Source organism: Lutra lutra, chromosome 1, assembly GCF_902655055.1.
Source record: "Lutra lutra chromosome 1, mLutLut1.2, whole genome shotgun sequence".
In the NCBI taxonomy this organism is placed as follows: domain Eukaryota; kingdom Metazoa; phylum Chordata; class Mammalia; order Carnivora; family Mustelidae; genus Lutra; species Lutra lutra.
This window is the reverse complement of record NC_062278.1, coordinates 153,546,205-153,568,461: the sequence shown is the minus strand read 5'-3', so window position 1 is coordinate 153,568,461 and position 22,257 is coordinate 153,546,205. Positions and strand designations below refer to the sequence as shown.

General features: G+C 41.8%; 1 protein-coding gene across 7 annotated transcripts in view; it reads left to right on the top strand.

Annotated features, from left to right (window-relative positions):
• Positions 1–22,257, top strand: part of MYRIP (myosin VIIA and Rab interacting protein) — a 409,223-nt gene that overhangs the window by 178,848 nt on the left and 208,118 nt on the right. The gene's annotated exons all lie outside the window — the stretch shown is intronic.

Here is a 22,257-nt window from a genome sequence, read left to right as displayed (position 1 = left end):
GCCTTGAAGTCAGTACATCTGGCGCTAGAAGGTCTGCTATTGATGTCTAGGAAATAGATAATGGGAAAGCTTGAAGGATTTTCTGTGCTTGTTGCAAACTCTTTAGTAATCAGCTAAAAATAGACACTTTTCTTATGATTGTTTCTGTTAGCTATAAAATGCCTCACAGCCTTGAATAAAATTGGCACTATTGGACATCCTCCTTGGTGCTCCTCCTGTCCCCATCTCTTTGTCTCTTAATTTCTTTTCAGCATCCTCTTACCCTCACGTTCCTGGTCGATTTGTCGCACCGGCCGTGACACTAGGGTTTGGGAAAAGCTTCACAGAGAACAAGAAATAAAGGCAGGATGGTAAAAGATGAAAAAGAATTACCAACGTGAAAAGGTGTGGGGATGGTGGTCTCCATGTGAAGGAAATGGCTAGCATGGAATCTCACAGAGATACATGTTTGTATTCTCTCAGTGACTGCCAGAGTATTTCTTTGATACACCAAGTGTTTAGAAACTGATAAATTTGATAAACCAGCGTCTGGTGTTTGTGGCTTGGAATTCTTAAATCGTTGCTGATCCTAGCCTCTGCAAAACACATTTGTATTCATTGCATCCTTCCATAATGCCTCTCACTGTGAGCAAGACAGAGACTGGCTATTCCCAAGAACACACACAGGAGCTCCTGCCTCCCTCATTTTTTCATTCTTTCCTCCTGCCTTATTTGTTCACTTGTATCCTTTAAGTTATTAAGCCCCAGCATTTTCCCATAAAGCTAGTTCATGGAGATGACTGCTAAGCTCCCTTGGGATCCCCAGCAACTCAGTCTCTGAGTTATAAAGAGAAACCAATGGAAGCAAACGTGATTTGTTGAGGACCCATTATCCAGGATGGTGTGCTCGCCAGGTTCTGCATATGACTTTCAGAGCAAGGAACCTATCCGAGTCCACATATATCAGGAGGAGGAGAAGTCCTGTGGCACCAAAGGGAAGAAGGAGACTTTAACTGTAGGTGAGCCTGTGCTTGGGAGTGGATGATGCAACCCTGTTAATTCTGTGTCTTCCCTTTCTAGGTAAAGTTGGGTAAGGGTCAAGTGTTTATAACAAGAGAGTTGGATGTTGGAAGAGATTTGTGCAACAGATATTACAGAAGTTGGAGATCCAGGCTTTTGAGCTGGGTTCTAATCATTGACTGGTATACTTCTGACCAGCCCATTGTGCATTTTGCTCCAGCAATACTCAACCTCATGTGTGCGGACATGAGGAAAGCATATGGTCAGGTTCTTTCTGGGCTGGGGAGTCTTCCAGGGGTTTGGGACAGATGCAAGGGTAACAGAGTGTAGTATATTTAAAATGTAAAAATTAAAATGATAGGTTAATGTGAATAGTGGATTAATGTGGATAAAGGAAAGAAAGACAGAAAGGAGCTGTAGATGGTGGGAAGAAAATGGAGAGGTCAGTCTGCTAGAAGTACCTGGTAAAGCTGAAGAACTGTCTCCATAGGGGTACTTAGCAGAAAATGTTTTGTTTAGGGGAAAAGATGTTTGCAGTAGTGGTTTGCGAGGTGGAGCCATTGGATGGTGAACGTGGGCATAGGAGGCTGAGGTCTATCTGAGGAAGGCATAGGACTAAAAGGCAAGTGCACATATCCTGAAGTGACCAGGTTGATGGCAAAAGTTTGAAGGGGGAGACTAATCCAGGTGACACAACTTTCTTGAGTGAGGAGGAGGAACGAGCAGGCCACGAGGTGACAGAAGTAAGGAGTGGAATAGCACTGTGTGGCTGAATGTCATGATTGTGCACCCAACAAGCTGGGTGAGTCTTACACAGCGTTTGACTCCAACATCTGCCATGTGCCTATATTAGTGACCAACTAATAGGAAGTGAATGCCTCAAGGACAGGGACCCTCCCCGTCTTCTTCAACTCCCATTTGCAGCATGAGAGCCTGGCAGGTAGAAGGCACACAAATCTTTGTGGGTTAATAACAGACCAGGACAATGTTCCAAAGCAGCCAAATGTGTGGTACAAATGAGGCTTCAGGAATTTTATTTCATTTTTTTTTCACTTTTCCCAAATTAACTTTATTTTTTAATAACTTTTATTATGTGATATTAGTCACCAAACAGTACATCATTAGTTTTTGATATAGTCTTCCATGATTCATTGTTTACATATAACACCCAGTGCTCCATGCTATACATGTCCTCCTTAATACCCATCACCAGGCTCACCCATCCTCCTAAGAATTCTCGGTTTTATTCCCAGAGTCCATACTTTCTCATGGTTCATCTCCCCTTCCGATTCCTACCCCCCCCTTTCGTTTTTCCCTTCCTTCTCCTGCTGTCCTCCATGCTATTCCTTAGGCTTCAGGAATTTTAAAAGAGAAAAGGATCCAGGGAGTGTAGAGTGTCTTAATGAGGTTTTCTGGAAGACGATGGACCCCAGATAGAACTCTGATTGGGAAGAGGAATCACAGGGCATTCTTGGGCTAGGTATGCCAAGAGCAGAAAAGATCCCCCAAGGTGTGCAGAGGGCCTGGAACAGACCACTCTTTGCAGTGGCATGTAGAATTAGGTCCGTTTAGGTGAAGAGTTTCTGTTTGATCCTCAAGAGCTGTGGTATCATCGAAATTTCAAAGCCTAGCAATTATTAAAATGTGCTATTATTTACTGCCCATCAACATATTCACCCACACATAGAAGGAAATACTGGTACCTGCATGATCTTGTTTCTTTCCATTTTTCTCTTTTCCTCTTCTCAGTGGATCAGAAAAAAATCTCCAAATTCTACTAAACAGTTAATAGCAATAAGACATGCAGTTACAGGGACGCCTGGGTGGCTCAGTTGGTTAAGCAGCTGCCTTCAGCTCAGGTCATGATCCCAGCATCCTGGGATCGAGTGCCGCATCGGGCTCCTTGTTCTGTGGGGAGCCTGCTTCTCCCTCTGCCTCTGCCTGCCACTCTCTGCCTGTGCTCTCTCTCTATCTCTCTCTCTCTCAAATAAATAAATAAAATCTTAAAAAAAAAAAAGACATACAGTTACAGCCTATCGACCCCATAAACCCTGAGTTGTGTGTATGGGTCTATTATCAGTTCCAATTAAATGATACATTGCTTTCATCATGTAACAGTCATGTTAAGTGAGAACTACACTACTCAGAATCATATCATTTGTAAATGGAAGAACCTTGCTTGAAAGCCAGTCTTCTTATTGAAAGCTGTGCTATTTCATTTATACAGGATTGTCTCAAGCAATTGTTAGATATTGAAAAATAAGCTGTAAAAGGGCAACAAATGGCTATAAGGCTTGTAAGGCTATATTTTAAATTTCTATTTCACATTTCTAACCACCTAAAGAGAAGGCAGGAGGCTTTGGTAATCCTGTTGAACTAAATCTTGCATCATTTCCATGTCAACATTGCATGACAACTCCCTGAGTCTTGGAAGGGCATCGGAAACAAAGAACCATCCATAGAAGGATACCTTGAAAGATATCTGAAAAACTCATGTACCTTTGCTCTATCAGTTTTTTGAAGAAAGAGGGGGATTACTGAGAAATCATCCACATTCAGTGTGTCTAGCACAGATAGAACACTCCCACACTTGTTTAATCAAAGTTGGCAGAAGGACAATCCTCAGGAGAAGTTGGGAATTTTGCTGTTTCCATCTTGTGTGATGTCATATGGGGACACTTCTGGGAGTTTGGGGATTGTAATAATATTGATGAAAAAGTGGAGCTTTTTCCTTGTTTCATTCAAGTTCATCATAGAAACCTGTCTAGTGGGAAAAATCCATGATACACGTGGCAGGTTTTTGCTTCTAGAAATTTTTCTAAGGCCCAGTTTGATAGAGAAGTATGTCCGAGCCAAAGCACCTCAGAGTATGGGCTGACAGTGTTGTATATTTTGAAGGAAGCCTGAGAAGAGTTTGACTTATGTAGTCAAGCTGTATAACTCCTCAGCACTACACAACAGACACAGCCAGATCCATCGTGTGAAGCATTGAAGGACTACTTTGACCTGAATCGTGTATGAAAATTTTCTGATCAATGATAGCTTGTAAAGCCTGTTGAGTTTCTGGAAACAGAAAAAAAAATGGTTTACAACAGATTGTTTAGACTTTAAAAAGAGATTTTACCTGCCAAAAGCCAGTCATACTGGTGGATGGCATTGTGGATGCTAAGCCTCCATCCACATTGTTCATCAGTTTCTCTGCTCCTGGTACAATCTAAGATTCACCTCTTGGTTTAGAGGTGATTAATTTTATTGTGGGTGTTCATCCAGTAGATTCATATTCAAACAGTTGGGTTTGACACTCTATATGTCAGAATCTATGAAAAACACATTGTGTGTGTGTGTGTGTGTGTGTGTGTGTGCGCGCGCGCGTGTGTGCACGCGCATGCACTTGTGAAATCTCAGTGAAATGCTGGATAGCAGCTCTGTGAATTTGCAGAGGTGACCACTTTTGTGAGGCCACATTCAGACCCATATTTGACTGCCCACTGGCCACAATGTACTTTTCCCTTCCTATGTAAATTAGTCCCATTTGTACTCCATTGATTTAGTTTCAAGCTGTTTGTGCAGTGGCTACCATATGCATACAGAGCCAAGAATAATTATAATAATAAAAATTCTTGCCCACAAAAATTAAGGAGTCAGGAGTTGAGTGAGGGTAGACCTTCATGCAAAAATATTAACAAATTACTTCAGAAATAAATGACTATCAGGAACTTGAGCCTGTCTATGGTATAGTTCTAAATCAACGACTTGGGTTAGAAATGTGGGGCTCATCAGGGAGGACCCAGATAGTGTCTAGTCTCTGTAAAAATGGTGGAATCTATAAACTCAGCTTTCTTCTTCTTCTTTTTTTTTTCCATGTCCTAGTCTTCTGTTTGGTTATTTATTACAGTAAAAGTATTTTAATTTTAAATGAAATTTCCCTTTTAATGGTCATTGCTGTAATTATGACCAGCAGGTTGGTTCATCATCCATTCTTTTGCTTCATATGTTTTCCATTAAAAGCTATTTTTGTGAGGCGCCTGGGTGGCTCAGGTGGTTAAGCATCTGACTCTTGGTTTCGGCTCAGGTCACGATCTCAGGATCTTGAGATCAAGCCGCATATGGGCCTCCACACTCAGCATGGAGTCTGCTTGTCCCTCTCCCTAGGCCCTCCTCCTCTGCCCCCCCCACCATGAGTATGCACACGCACACACGCACACTGTCTTTCAAATAAATAAATATAATCTTTAAAAAAAGAAAAGTTATTTTTGTTATCAGTTTAGAATTTTTAACTTTGGGAAATTAACAAACATTAGATGAATTCATTAGAGAATGAATACTGGATTACTTATTTTGGAAGTTATATAGCCAATGGGATACTACTAAATCATTCCTTTTGTCATATATATATATATATATATATATATGACATACATATATATGTATGTCATACACATGTATGTATGTATATCATATATATGCATGTCATATATATATATATATATAAATTTGTCACCTAGACAATTAATTGTACAGATTCATTCAAACATTATAAATAGTAGTTGCATTTTAAGATCCTCTGCAGTAAACAAAACTTTCAGAGCAAGTCCAGACCTTACTTATCAGCCATTGTCTTTTGGGGTCAAATTGATTCAAGAACAATGATCTTACTTTCCTTGGGAACAAATTGGCTTCTTAGTTCTCTGCTTCATTATAAAAATTGTTCTCTCTGATTTTTGTCACTATGTGCTATTATCTTTAACACAGACCAATTTGGGAGATTGTTGTCAGGGAATGAGAAAAAAGAAATATCCTTGGAATCGAAATCAAAGCACATCTCCTCATTATGCCTATGCCATTTGCTTTGTTTTTTCTGAGACAACTTAAGCCTTCATTTCTTTTCACTTGGAGTTGAATATCCTTTACTTATATCTGATCATTTATTCACAGTCCACATGATCATAGATTAGCATACTTCCCTTTTGGTATGAACTCCACAGTATGCTTTAGAGATACCCTAGTGGATTTGCGATATCCCCCAAAGAGATACAGTATTAAAGATTATCGCTATGGGATAAGGACATTCACAGGTGAGCAAATATATGGGAAGATATTGAACCTCACTAGAAAGCAAGGCAATAGAGATGTATGCTTCAAGTAGTTTTGTTTTCCTCATTAAACTAATGATTTTTTTTTCAGTCTGCCTAGTGTTGATGAGGGCAGTTTGAAAAAGGCATGCGCATCCATTGTTGGTGGAATCAAAATGGGCATAACCTTTTACCAGTGTGTATCAAGAGCCGTTAGCATGTCCAGGCCCCTGAGCCCAGTAATTTCATTTTTTGAAAACCTATACCTGAAGAGAAGATGGAAGATTTTAATACTGCACAAAAGTGAGGTGTACTAAAGCATTTGTAATACAAAAACAGAAGTATTCTAAATGTCCAACAGTAGGACAGTGGAAGAAAATTAGGGCATATTCAACTTGATAGAATATGATGAGCCCTTTAAAATAGTGTGTATATTACATTAGGATGGGTAAATTTTTACATTAAAACACTAGATGAAAAACTACCATGCTAGGGTGCCTGGGTGGCTCAGTGGGTTAAGCATCTGCTTTTTCCTCAGGATCCTGGGATCCAGCCCAGTGTCGGGCTCCCTGCTCAGTGGAGTCTGCTTTTCCCTCTCCATGCCCCCTACTCGTGCTCTCTCTCTAGTTCTCTCTCAAATAAATAAATAAAATCCTAAAAAAAAAGAAAAACTACAGTGCTAAAGTGTACATACAAGATATTGCTGTATATTGCTCTATAATAAAAGAAACAAAAAGACTGAAAGGGAATACAGCCATCAATGCTGTTAACATTGGCATTGGGAGATAACATACGGATAAATAATTTTTCTCTTACCTCTATTTTCCATTTAGGTTCCAAATTTCCCACATTTTACACGTGTGCTTCTATAACCAGGTATACATAAAACAAACAAAGATAGTCTAGGATGTGCTCCTTTTTCTCCTTCTCCTTCCAAATCCTCTCCCCCATCTCTTCAGTGTTGCTCTTCCCTCAATAGTCACCTCCTCCCCCGCCCCGCTTTATGCCAGAGAGCTAAAATCACCCAGCTTCCTAGGGAAAATGGAATCATCAAAGGGGACTTGTATTTTGAAGTCCCAAATAATGGGCACTTTAGGTTATAGATACCAGCCTGTCTATAATAGATCTCCATAGAGACCAAGACTGCAGCACTCAGTCTAATCATTGTCAGAGTGACCTGAATCATGAGGCAGTTGGGAATTTTGAAAAATGTAAATTGCCCCCAGTGAAAGCTAAGCATCTATTTTCTGGTCACTGATTTTTTTACTAACCATAGATTAAATAACAAATATATCGAGAGTGCCTGCTATGGACATGGGATTGAATTGGCCTTTTCAGATGAGTTCTTTCATGTAACCCTTACAAGAAGTCTGTGAGGGAGCAAGAGATAAGCCCCAGTTTAGAGGCAGGGAGGTCTGAAAATTGGAATGACCCAGTGACTAGCCAAGGTCACTCTGTCAGTCCCAAGTTCAAGATTCTCCTTACAGCCTCCTCCAGGAATACAGCCTGTGCCTTTGGGGGTCCCTCTCCTTCAGCTTCTCAACAGGCCTCCTTGCTCAACCAGCCACTTGGACCCTACTTCTAAGTGTGTGGAAGCAGTGGACAGTCTGCTTCCAGTCTGTGCTCTGGTGCTAAAGGAGTAGGGTAGATTTCCATTCCCCTTGAAGGCCCTGTGTGTCTGCAGGCAGTTAACTGCACACTCACAGTTCCCATGCGGTCATAGCAATGAAGACAGACTAAGACACGGTAGTGAATATCAGGAAAGGAAGACACGGTACCACATGACGCTCCCCTCCCTTTGGCACTCTGGGCTCCTCACAGTCCCTCTTAGCTGAGGCCTTTCACTCTAATGTGTATCCTGTCTGGACCTCCGGGACTGAGTGGATGCTCTATCCACTGACTGACAGAATCTCTAAAAGCCTGCCTTTTTAGGAAAAATACAGAATATGACATTGTGTGACATTGAACATTAAGAGCATGAACTAAATCTTTGAGATATTTTGGTAAACCATTGACCTCTCAGCACAACTTTTAATAGGTTTAAAAAAGAAGAAAGAGGGGCGCCTGGGTGGCTCAGTGGGTTAAGCCGCTGCCTTCGGCTCAGGTCATGATCTCAGGGTCCTGGGATTGAGCCCCGCATCGGGCTCTCTACTCAGCAGGGAGTCTGCTTCCCTCTCTCTCTCTGCCTGCCTCTCTGCCTACTTGTGATCTCTCTCTGTCAAATAAATAAATAAAATCTTTAAAAAAAAAAAAAAAGAAGAAAGATTTATTTTGACATACAGAGCTTAGTAAGCTTTTGATTAAATCTGTGGTATTCACAGTGAGCATTTAGGATACATTTTTAGGCTGACAACCATGGGTTTTTACTAATGTGTCTGTTCACATAAGGAGCTGTGATGTCTAATTTTATATGTCAGCTTAGCTAGGCCATGCTCCCAGGTATTTGGTCAAACAGTAATCTAGATGTTGCTGTGAAGATGTTTTTTAGATCATATTAACATTTAAATCAGTAGACTTTGAATAAGGCAGATTACCCTCCATAATGTGTGAGCTTCCAATCAGTAGAGGGCCTTTCAAGAAAAAATCTAATTTCCCCAAGGAAGAAGGAATTCTGCCAGCACATAGCCTTTGGACTCCCAACTGCTACAGCCATTCTTTTCTGGGTCTCCAGCCTGCTGGTCTACCCTAAAGATTTTGACTTGCCAGCTTCCATAGTCTTATGAGCCAATTTCTTAAAATAAATGTCTCAATCGATGATGATGATAGATAGATAGATAGATAGATAGATAGATAATAGATATAATTTCCTATTGGTTCTTTTTTTCTGGGGGAATGATGACTAATACAGGGACCTTCAAGGAATGGAGGAAGAAGGGTGATGGGAGGTAGAGGGAAGTGAAATCAGAGACCCCTTGGTATATTCTCCTGCCTGGCGCCAGAGAGAGGGGGCCACAGACAGAAACAAAGAAGCTGTTTTCAACGTAGAACATGGGACCCAACAGAGTTACCCTGCAGCCTAGGGAACAATGTATGATACAGACCTGAAAAGAGAGGTCTTCTCTTTTGAAGACAGAAGCTCACGAATAGGGAGGAATTGGTCTGGGTAGCACTGAGGGAAGCTAGGCAGTGATTTGGTATTTTCATAGGAGAACAAGGCCTGGCAGCAGAGAAACCTTCAAGCCAGTGATTTCTCTACAACTGGACATTAGCAGGGGCTGGAAAGAGGAAGCACCACCAGTGACTTCCCATGAAACTTCCCTAGGACTCCAAAAAAGACCCAGGAGACACACTGTGGGTGGAGACTGATGACCTGCTTTGTTCAGGAAGAAGCATAGAAACCGTAACATTAGAATTCTAAGATTACGTTACATGTGTATTTTCCCTTAGACTGGTGGCATTTGGGGAAATTTGGCTTGCAGTAGTAATGCAGGCATTGATTTAGGCAAAGCAGGGAGAAAAGAAAATGCAGGATATTGAAAAATTGGAAGATGAACCACCCCAGGCAATAAATGGGCACATGACCCCAACAGTGCCAATCTGATCCTCTCTGGGAATTTGAATCTTGGGTAGAGCAATACATCAACTGAGGACAGTTAGAGTTGAGTCATCCCGAGATAGGTGACAAAATGATGACCAGGGGCATTCCTGAGATCGCTGGTGCTGCCACCACAAGCCTTGGATATTCAACTTTTCCCTCAATTCTTTAAGCCACCAGATCTTTCCATTAAGTTACCTTTTCAGAGAAGTCATCCAGAGTTCATTCCTGCTGTTTAAAACAGAACCCAAAGAACCATAACTGGTATGGTAGACATAATGCAATCAGAGCTACAAGTCAGAATTTGAAGCCAACAAAGAGAAGAGGCAGGTGACCATCATGACATGGGACTGAGAAGGGGATATTTTTGTCTCTTGCATGTTTTCTAATCTTCCACACTTAAATGTGGTGCCTAGTAATTGGCAGGCCTACCCAATATGTAAGCATGACCTACAAGGAACAAAGTTCCTGAGTTTCTAATTTCCTGAAATCCCTGTTGCATAGCAAACAGAATGTTTTCAGCTACAACATTAGTTCAGTATGTGCTAGGAAGAGCAGTGATCTATGGGAATGGAGGAGGATGTGAGGGTACAAGCGATGTTTGTGTAAAGGCAGGAGGGCCACAGACATGTTGTGGTACCTAACAGCTGAGCCATGTCCCCTTTTACAGGTCAGGTGATTTCTCCTTTAGTTTCAACAAAATTTCAGGAGGACCTAAATGACCACTAAAAATAATATTGTATCCAGATTGCCATGTGATTTTTGGCACATAGCTCAGATGGAGTTCAAAGTTGAAGGACATTGCCATAAAAACAAACAAAACAAAAAAATCTGCTTTTGTTCCCATCTATAGGAAAGTTTCCTCACAGCTTAAAGTTTTTAAAAAAGAACACATAAAACTAGTGCTGAACACTGTCTCATTCAAATATGAAATTGTATCCATTTGTGCATATGGGAACCAATAAAAGAGCGCTCTCACTGCAAGATGCATTTCCAACAAATGTATGTTTGTGTTTCATTACTATTTATCAGAATTTGAATATATTTATGACTTTTTTGTATTCCATAGAACTTTATGAACACTGAAAGTTGAATTTCATACAGTTTTCATGTGCTATGAATATGTATATTTATGTTGTTGATCAATTGTGTCTTAATAATCAGAATTGATAACCCAAGATAAGTATTTTGACATTTAAAGCCTCAAGGCTCAGAAAGTTATTAAATTTAATTTACACACATTTCTGTGACAAAGAACGGTAACAGGGTGATAAATAAGACTTAAGCATAAAAATATATGACTTTAAAATAAAATTCTGGGGGCGCCTGGGTGGCTCAGTGGGTTAAGCCTCTGCCTTCGGCTCAGGTCGTGATCTCAGGGTCCTGAGATGGAGCCCCACATCCGGTTCTCTGCTCAGTGGTGAGCCTGCTTCCTCCTCTCTCTCTCTGCCTGCCTCTCTGCTTACTTATGATCTCTCTCTGTCAAATAAATAAATAAAATAAAATAAAAATCTTTAAAAAAAATAAAATAAAATTCTGAAAGGGAAGTACGGTGGGATAGAAATATCTGTTCAAGGAGAAAAATGAGAAATGTTAACATTCCAGCTGTTAAGAGTCAGCAAATGATGGCCCACAGACCAAATCTGGCCTGTTACCTGTTTCTATTAAGAGGTGTTGCTGGTGGGGGGTGGGGGGCGCCTGGGTGGCTCAGTCATTAAGCGTCTGCCTTCAGCTCAGGTCATAATCCCAGGGTCCTGGGATCCAGTCCACATCCGGGTCCCTGCTTTGCAGGAAGCCTGCTACTTCCTCTTCCACTCCTCTTGCTTGTGTTCCATCTCTTGCTGCATCTTTCTCTGTCAAATAAATTAAAAAAAAAAAAAAAAGTGTTGCTGGAGCACACCCATGTTTATTCCTGTACTACTTGTCCATGGTTGCCTTCCCCTACAGCAGCAGATGTGAAGAATTACAGTGAACCACCAGTGTCTGCCATGTTGCATAGTTTGAACTATCTGGGGATTCTGAACACCTGATGAAATGTCACACAAGTTAGTAGCACCATTCTTGTTCATTGACTGCAGACCTGTGGACCACGGAACCCCATGGAGAGAACCACATTTTGTGGCCTTAGAACAGCGAAAGAGCTTAACAAATCGTTGGTTCTTTGGTGCATATTCTTCTAACAGTGACCAGTCTAGAAGGTGTCATCATCATGAACTTTGCCCATTGACGTGGTAGGGAAAGAACACCAAATGTTTAACCATTTTAGACTCTGGTATTTAAATCTTTGCACTCAATCTTGAGGCCAGTAGGCATTTCCCAGCCCCACCTTTTTTAGCCTATAATTAACCAAATGCATATCCACCAGCCACCAAACCCCTAATTGATGATACAGTAAGTTAGGGAAGAAAATCATTAGAAGATAGTCTTTAAAATTGACCCAGTGATTGAACAGTTTATTGTCCTTTGAAAGAAAAAAAAAGGCAAAAATATTAAAAGCACCTGGGCTTCAGATGCCTGATGACTTCCTGGAGATAGAGCAGCCCATCTCTCTGGTTTGCTTCCCATTACCAGCCAGACTCTTCTGGGCATGAAGAGGCCTCACGAAAGACAGTCTCTGCTAGGACAATGCTTCACCTCTCCCTAACGCTTCACTATTTCAAAAGTCTGTGTTGCAGAGTACCTCCAGGGCTAATAGACCTTGTTGAAATGCCTTTTGCTAAGAAACAGCTCCTCCACTAGGGCGAGTCTTGGGCCACTATCTAGGCAAGAAGGGTCAGCCAGAGCCCCAGAATAGATTTCACATTTAGTCTTAGCTGGAGGCAAGCCTTTAACTTGGTAGGCAGAAACAAGAGAACTCATTGATAATGACTGAAATCAGGCTGTGGACTCATCCATATAAGATTACAAACATTCATAAAAACATCATGGCAATTCAACAGATAGAGAACACCAGACATGCACACCTCAAAGACCTTGCAGATTTGGTTCCAGACGACTGCAGTAAAAAGAATCTCACAGTAAAGTGAGTCAAATGAATTTTTTTGTTTCCCAGGTCATATAAAAGTTATGTTTACACTATACTAGGGTCTACTGTGTGAAATGGCATTATGTCTAAAATAGCAGGGTACATACCTTTATTAAAGAATATTTATTGCCATAAAGGTTAATCATGTGAGTTTTCAGTGAGTCATCATCACTGACCATGGATCACTACAAATATGATAATAATGAAAAAGTTTGAAATATCACGAAGATAACCAGCGTGTGAATAAGCATATGTTGTTGGAAAAATGGTGCCAAGAGACTTGCTCGACGCAGGGTCGCTACAGACCTTCAATTTGTAAAAAATACAACGTCTGCTAAGTGCAGTAAAGCACAACATGACCAAGCAAGGTATGCCTCCCCATCTGGGTTCTGATGTCAAGCTCAAATCCCCCTCTAAAGTAGTGGTGAGAGTCCAGCTAGGAGTTACAAGAGACAGCCCCGTCCCTGTCCCTGTCCTCATCCCCATTCATCTTCTTGGTTCTTGGTCTGGCAAACATGCTTTCTCTCCAACCACCCACTGCCACCCAAGTCTCTTCAAGAATGAGTGTCTCACTAAACCATGGCTTTTACAAAAATTATGAAGATGCAGTCTTTCTGCAGTTGCTCAGATTTCATAGTTTAGGAACAGTGGCAGTGGCAGGAGTGATTCCAAAGGTCCAGACACCTGTGCTCCTAACTGGCTCCTGCTCAGGTCCATGAATCTGAGCTTACCCACATTCCCTGTAACTTGAGCTCATTTAGGTCCCCAGAACACCTTCTTGTCCTCTGCAACTTGTCCAGGAGCACTTTTCTGCAACAGCAGAACTTTTAGCTTGGGCTTTTTGTTTAGGGACATGAACAGGGCAAGTGAAACTAAGAATGCATTGGCTTATATCAATTGATCCTGGCCAAAATTTTATGCAGGACAATCTTACATCCCATCTTATAAATGAGAATTCAGCCGACAAGCTTGAGGGACTTACCTACGTTTACACACTGGCTGGATGGTAGACGAAGACTCGGCACCCACTGTTGAGTCCCTGGAAGCTGGAACTCAGCACAAGGGTCAGCTTCTGGCACATAATAGGCTACCAGTTGTTGATGGTTGAAATCATGAAAGATGAAGTCCCAAAGTTCATTTTCAATTTTGTTTCCTTTGCCTTTGGAGACATGTCTTTAAAGAACATGTCAAAAAGGTTACTGCCTATGTTCTCCTCTAGGATTTTGATAGAATCCTGCCTCACATTGAGGTCTTATACCCATTTCAAGTTTATCTTGTGAAATCATGAAAGAACAGAAACCCAGCCCTGAACCCAAACATCCCCTTGTATCACTGGGAATGAGACAACTGAGGACTAACTGTAGTTACTGATGCAGTTATTGCAGATGACTTTGAGCAATACCTGGGAATCAGGCCAGGAGAAGCAGAAGAGCTAACATTTGAGAATTTCCATTCAAAACCATTCATCTCAAATACACTTAATAAATGTCCATTATTGTTGCTAAACACTATGTTTTAGGGTGCCTGGGTGGCTCAGTTGGTTGGGCAACTGCCTTAGGCTTGGGTCATGGTCCTGGAGTCCTGGGATCGAGTCCCGTGTAGGGCTCCTAGCTCCAAGAGAAGTCTGCTTCTCCCTCTGACCTCTATCATGCTCTCTCTCACTGTCCCTCTCTCAAATAAATAAATAAAAACATTGAAAAAAGTACTTTAAACCACTAGGTTTTACACTGTGATATAATAATAATACATAGTTCACCTCAAGGAGCACATAGTTGAGTAATTGGAGTGTGTGTGTGTGGGGAGGGAGTTGGGGTGGGATGAACAAAACTTACAGGCTTGGATTTACAATGTAATTAATTGTGCAAGTGCTAGAATTCATATTAAAAAGGTGTGGTTGGAGAAAGAAACAACCATCAGTTCTGGCTTGAGAAGTCTGAGAAAGTTCTACAGAGGATAGGACCCTTAAGAAGGGTCTTGGGAGATAAGGAGACTACCAAAAAGACCAGGTGATTGACAGGAGAGGATATTGTAAATGAGAGAGAACCTATCTTTTAGCATAAGGGGAATTAGGAAACAGCAGAAATATCTACGGGTCACTTCTTCCAAATTATATTTTCAATAAACAAAAGTATTCTCTGCAACTGTATTGAGCATTCTTTGTTATTGTCCCCTAACTAAAGGCTTTTCTTTCCCTTTCTTTATTTTTTTGGGAGAGAGGATTGGGGTTGAGGTTAACAGCTCAGAGATACCATCAGAGGCGTGACAGTCACGATCTGGCTGTGATGTTTTGGCACTGGATGCATTCTGAGCATGGCATGTGGGCACCAGACATCTGCTACAGGCCAGAGAAGCAAACAGAAAGCTGTGGCTTGGGTGGATGTATCTGAATGGGTCATGAAGAACGTGGCCATGCTCTGGGGACTGGGGGTTGAGGTACGATGTAGAGCAAACAAATACCCACCTGCTCCATCACCAGACCTATGGGCACTGTTTTTTCAGAAATGGGCATGAGAGGCAGGTAGGGCCCTTTCCTCTTTTCACACTCTGCCCCAGCTCTGCACCATGTGCCCGGCAGCCTCTCCCTCATCCTCATGCAGAGTGGGAGTGGGCAGTGGGCCAGCCCTGGCCTCAGTGCTGGGAGGTAATGGCTCCTTGGGAAGGACTTGCTCAGGGTGGGTCCCTGTGTGACCAAGTGTGATTGGATGGACCAGCAGGAAGAGTTTTGTTTTCCCTGGTCTTAAACTAGGTCTTGGACCTACCCTAAAGCCAGTAAGACCATAGCCATTCATTGGTGCTCTAGGTGGGGTGAGACCAGAGCTCGAAACTCCTTGGGCAGTTGAGGAAACCACAAGTGGTTCAGCATAACTAGCGTGTAGGGTGTCATGGGGATGTCCTGAGAGGAGGCAGGAAGCCAGGGCACAGGTGACCTCTGTGGGTTTTTCTAGAGATCAGTGCTTCTGGAACCATGCCTGGGGATTCTTCCTCTCCCTGGGATATACCTCAACATGAACACAGTTGAGGCAGTGGGCACTTCCCTTGCGACTCCCCCCACCCCAATCTTGTGATTCAGCTCCCTCTTAACTCTTTGTTCTACAGTTAACAATTTCATTCTCATTTTTCCTGGTAGATAAGTTAGAACTCATGGGCTGGGTTTGCAGCCCAGTACATGTGGACATTAGAAGGTTGGCTTCACCCTCAAACACAAGAACCTTCTTTGTTGTCTGTCTTCTGAGTCTTCCTCCACCCCAGGTTCTCTGAGTCATGTTTTTCTCTGCTGGAAGAACATGGCCATTCTCCCAGCTGCTGTAGGGGCAAGCTTTATTTAGAGAGAATTTTATATAACAACCACTTACATAACACTGCATGCTGGGCATGCTCTAGGAGTGTTATAAATATTAACTCTTTTAATATTTGTAACAGTGTATGAAGTAAGTACTATTATTTGCCCCACTTTACATACAAGGAAGCTTAGACATGAAGAAGTAAAATAACTTAGGTTAAATAGATGTGATTTTATTAAACAGCTTTGGTTCAATAGGTGGGATTGGGATTGGCTGAAAAACCATAGCGTATCATCAGTTAGGCCTGTTGGGTACCTTACTGATACTAGTCAGTCTGTGCCATGTTGGAATAGCACAGAGGCTGGAATTACATATCTCAGTTCAGATCCACCACTCACTGCCAAGGCCAAGGGATAATAACGCCCTCCTTTTGGAGTTGTGTGTAATTGAGAGAACCTGCTTCAGTGCCTGACATTTGGGTGTTTAGCAGATGTCAGTTACTGTTATTATGACTGGTGTTGCTGATGTCGTGATTATAGCCTGACTGGCTTCTCTAGGGAGCCTAAGAAGCAGCCCCCTTAGCGATGGTGGAGCACACTGTTATTGATCTCCCCAGCCTCCCACTCTCTACCCCTCTTCTATCCTCCCCCACACCATACACCAGACTCCTAATCTACTGGATTCTGGTGGGTGAGCTTTGGATGCACAGGATGTGCCTCAGTTAAGATTTCTAAGAAACCTAAATGAAGACAACAAAGACCATGGCCAAGGCTGCGTTGAGCTGGGGTGTTCTTCACATTTCCTCTTAGTCTGACTCATCCACACAGGCTTGTTACTGGGTTGTATTTTTGGGTTAAGGCAGCTGATCTTTCAAAGTGGCTGAATTTCACAGAAGGATAATTGACAACTCTCTGTTCTAGCACAGCAGAGCTCTTGAGTGAAATGAAGCAGCCATGAGCAGCTGTATGTGTTAGCCTAGGCTGATCACGTGTGCCGCTGTCCAATCAGAGAGGAAGAGGGTGCTGACCCCTGCACAGGTACAGGTGCCTTGGTGATCCTCAGTGTGTCCTGCTCAGGGACCCCAGTGGCCACTCTCAGACCATCACTGTCCCATGATTCATTCCTTCTCTAACACAGTGGTGTACACATGGGGTGATGGAACCTAAAATATATTTTATCAAAAAAGTGATGATCTTCTACATTGCAAACTTACATTAATGGGAAACCAGAATTTTCCTCTGTTGGCAGCACCTCCCAGAGGAGGGGATTGATTTCGTGATCTCTTGAGGTTCTTCCCCTCCCCCCTCCATTCATTCATGTGGTCTGCATCAGATAGATCTGGCTTTGAATCCTGGATCAGCCAGCCACATTTTTGCCATGGGACCTTAGACAAGTTGTTCAGTCCTTTTGAATTTGGGAGTTATGAGACTTTCCTCAAAAATTACTGCAAAGAGAAAGAGAGAAAATGTATATAAGTAACTTAGCAACACTTTAGCTATAATCATGGGTAGCTCTTCCTATCTTGTTTTCATTCTGACATTGTTAAATAGCTATTTCCTTTACTTTATAAAATATGAAGCATGGTATAATTGCTTATGAAAATGAAGGCACAGCAAAAATAATTTAGTTTTATATTTAATTCTTATAGTTTCTTTCCCAGCATTGACCAAGGCAGTTAAAGATATCACCACTCAACAAATAAGGACACTTGTCCACCTTCTAAAAGATTTCATAGGATCACTTAGTACATGTTCCAGGATATTGACTCAAATCATTTAATAGCCTTATATGTGCCTTACTTTAAAATTTAGTGCCCCTAGGAACTAAAGAAATGTGCATAGCTTTAATATAAATATTAGGTAAAAACTATTTGTACTGTATCGGAGTATACATTTCATTTTTTTCTGATCAAATAAAATGTTTAATCATCAAGCTAAGTTATACAGCTGATGTTTTTTAGCATGGCAATATGGATGTCATCATTAATAGCCAATGTTTCTCTTTTTCTAAGATTTTATTTATTTATTTGAATGAGAGCATAAGAGAGAGCCCACACAAGCAGTGGGGAGGGGCAGAAGGACAAGCAGACTCCCCACTGAGCAGGGAGCCCCAGAGGGGTTTGATCCCAAGACCCCAGGATCATGACCTGTGCTGAAGACACTTAACCAGCTAAGCCACCCAGGCACCTCGAGCCAATGTTTCTTAGTTTACTATGTAATAATAAAGTTATACAAGGGAAATTAAAAATGATTTGGCAAATAATTATGGATTCATCACCCAGATTTTGAACTAAAATATAACCTATCCTAATGAAAACCCCTGAGTATCCCTCTTTAATTATATCTTCCTCCTTCTGGAAGTAACCACCATTTTAAAGATTTATTTATTTATTTTAGAGACAGCATGCACAAATAGGAAGAGCAGAGGGAGAAGGAGAAAGAGAATCTCAAGCAGACTTCACCCTGAATGCAGAGCCCAACACAGGGCTTGATCTCACGACCCTGGGATTATGACCTGAGCTGAAGTCAAGAGTCAGATACTTAACCTACTGAGCCACCCAGGTGCCCCCCATCATTCAACTTGGTTATATCTATTCATATTACGTATATGGCTCGTTTCCATGGCAGAGATAGTGCTTACCAAATATTCCATAAGCTCCCTGTATGTTCCAGGCTCCTATGCAGGTAGACCAGAACCAAACAATTGATTCTGGACAATGTGTCTGAGCAGAAGTGTCACATATCATGCTCAAGTCCAGTCAGTTAACTAGAGTGCCTTGTCCCCTCCAATGGTGACCTTCAAGGCCTTGTATTTAGACTGTGCAACTATAAAATGGCAAAGTCTTTGCCTGGGTCTCTAAGTGATTATGTGGAACAGAGCTTCCTACCAACCCACATGTAAAAATAAAGAAAGGAAAAAAGGAAAAAAAGAAAGAAAAAAAAAAGAAAGGAAGAAAGAAAGAAAAATCTCTTGTAGTTTTAAACCAACTAGGTTGTGGTCAACCCCAGTCTGGAAGCAGATGTTCCTTCTGACAGATTATCAGAAGGTCAGTCGTAGCCTAACACTTTGTCACAGTGCTTACGTCACTCACCTCACTTGATATCCTCACATAGGCATTTTATCATCTTACTTCATCACAAGAAGGGTGAATACAGCACAATAAGATATTTTGAGCAACAAAGACTATATTAACATAACTCTTGTTACAGTATGTTGTTGTAAGTATTCTATATTATTATTATTACTGTCATGAATCTCTTACTGTGCCTACTTTATAAATTAAACTTTGCCTGAAGTGTGTACATAGAGGAGAAAACATAGCATGTAGAGAGCTCAGTACTCTCTGTGTTTCAGGCATCCACTGGCAGTCTTGGACTGTATTCTCCTCAGATGAGGAGGGACTACTGTCATTCTTCAGTCCACCTAAAACTGATTGAAGCCTAAGGATTGAGGTACTATGTATTGGAAACAGCTCATTTACAATCAAGGGAGCCAATGTGCCTATTTTGAGCAGAAAGATTTTTAATATAGAAAATTAGATGCATGTGTATTATTGGCAGGGCTGGAAGAGCATACTCCAGGTCAAGTTTCTAGGAAGGAACCCCAGAACAATCTGGAGAACTGACCTAGCAACTCTGCCAAGAGTAAGAAGCAGGAAACTTTCAGGAAGCTACCAAAATCAGAGACCTCCTTCCCACTTCTGGCTCCCAGCCCACCCATCTCAGCCACAATCCCTCCCAACACGTGGAGATCCCACACAACTGCCTTCCAGCACAGGAGGGAAGCACTTGGCCCCAGGACCTCTGCCCCTGATGCCTCAGAAAAGCCAGACTCCTACTTGCCAACCAAGGAGGAGCACACAGCTATTCGTCTCCATCATCTATGCAAACAGCACTGGTGCTCATTTGCCCATTCTGGGGGTCATTATTTTGATTTTGAATCTTTCAGTTGGTTGGTTTCATCATTAGGCTTTTTCCTTTTTTTAAAGAAGTCTCAGTATTTACAATTCTGAGATCATGATTTCTTCCCTCTCAGATCTTTATCGATACTGTTTATGGTAGAGATTAGCACCTTTCACTGTTATTTCCAGCTCTCCTCTTTCCAGGCACATGGAGAAATGGCTCTTCTTCATCTTCTTGAGGACAGGTATAGTCCTATGACTTGTTCTGACCAATAAAATATGAGTGGAAATGACCCAGTGTACTGTAAATATTTTTAGTTTTCTGCATATGTATTTTGACATCTTAGAAAACCCTTTCTGGTTAGGGAGAGACTGCCCCTCCTAAGGCTAGCCAGTTCTTGGAGACGCTAGAGGGCCCAGCCTGGAGAGTGTCTTCAATACGCAAACTAACCAACCCAGTGTCTTGCCTCCTCTATCTGACCCACACATCCCAGAAGGCAGTAGTCCTGTGCCTTAATCATTGCAGGGTCAGGTGCCTTCCAACTGGGGATCACCTCTGAGTCAGAGGTTATTCGCACTGGTCAGTCCTAAACTGCTCACCCTGTCCTGCCTCACCTTTGACATGGAAAACCCAATAAAGACTCAGCCTAAGTGCTCCCCTCACTCCAGTCCTTCTGCCTCCTGGTCACTTTGATGTCTTTTTCTGTGTGGTTTTCTGTGGTGTGCTATGCCTTTTTCTCTAGGACCTCTGAGTACAGTTGTTTCCTGTGTCTCTCCTCTGTCCCCTCTTGTGGCTGCCCCTGACCAAGCAATATCATAAAACAGTACAAGCACCCATGGGTCACTTTGAATGGAAGCATTCAGTTGCCCTTTTGAGAATCTCTGGAGCTCTCCTCCCTTGTCTTGGAGAACGTGGAATCCCAAGTCGTCATGGAGGTGCAGAGCTGACCCTTCGCATGGAAGGCAGGTTTCCCGGAGAGGCTGATGGACCTAGAGCAGATTTTGCATGATCACAAAGTAAATTTTTGAGGACAGAAACCACTGAGAGGTGAGGGTCGTTTGCACCAATATCTAGCCTATTTTGATCAACACACAACCCCACTTGCTTTCTGGCACTGAGCTTCTGCTAGTCCCTTAACCAAGACTCTTCCATCCATCATTTTGTGGCTGGATTCTGTGATTCAGTAGGATTTTTTTTTTTTAAATTAAAGATTCACCAGTAATCTATTTAATTTGTTTTTTCATATTTGAGAATGTCTGCCTTTGTTTTCTACGTTCTTGACAACATTTTGCCCTAGTGCAGTGTCCTTGGGTCACGTGTTCTTCATGAACTACAGAAGTCGCCCCCAAGAATGTCTGTGAATGCGCCTCTGGAGAAACTTCAGGTCAGATTGACATTTCCCCCATTTAGATCTCAAACACATTTCTGTCTGATTGCCTAGAGTTCTAGGAAGTTATAGCCTAACTACCGTAAGACACCATGTGGCAAAAGTTTTTAATAAAATATAGTGTGTCTTTGGGATATACAAAGTCAATTCCTCATTAAGTTTTAAGAAATTTTCTGCTATCTTATCTCTCAGTATATTTTTTTATTTCATTTGTTGTTCACTGAATTTCATGAACAAGAGTTATCCTTATGTGGAATACTTTGCATGTGCCTTGCATATCTCTTCTTTTTAATTTTTAAAGTTGCTTGGTCATTTTCCTATGGATTCATTTTGATTGCTACCTGTCTTTTATTTAGGACCATAATTTGATTTTTGTCTGCTGTGCTCCTTCATGTTCTGATTTATTTGGTAGTTCTATAACAGTGGTGTTTTATGTTCAGTTTGTTTCTTTAGATCTGTTATCAACCTTCTGTACCATCCTCTTGTTAATCTTGTCTTTAAGTTCCTGAGTACTTGTCTTGTTGAGTTCATGTTCCTTTTTGTTTTAATTGCATTTTCCATCGTGCCAAGACCTCAAGTGGGGGGATGAGGAGAGTTTCTTCTTTTTCTTGGGTTCTGTTGGCTTCCAGACTGGGTTCTTTCTCCTGTTTTTCTGTGCTATTTTTTCTCCCTCCATTCCTTTCTTCTACACGTCCGTTATCTTTCCTACCATCCTCCCTTGTGTTTTGTTCACTTCGCTCTCTTTTTCTTTGCCATTTCTGTTTGCACAGTTATAATCCTAATTCTTTTCACTGTGACCAGACTGAACAGGGAAGCTCTGTCCAGATCCTCTGTTTTATCTAATGTGGTGTGTTTGAATTTTCCTCCACACTCCCCCCACACACTTTCTCTGATACCAGCCTATCTTCTCTAAGCTGAGGACTTCAGATACAGCTCTATTCTGTGGCCTTAGAACATTGGGGTGGGACAGGACAGCATTTCCCAAGGCTGTCTGTATCATTGATGGGTCAGCGTCTCTGCCGAGATTTCAGGTCATCTTTCAGTACCAGGTTTCTT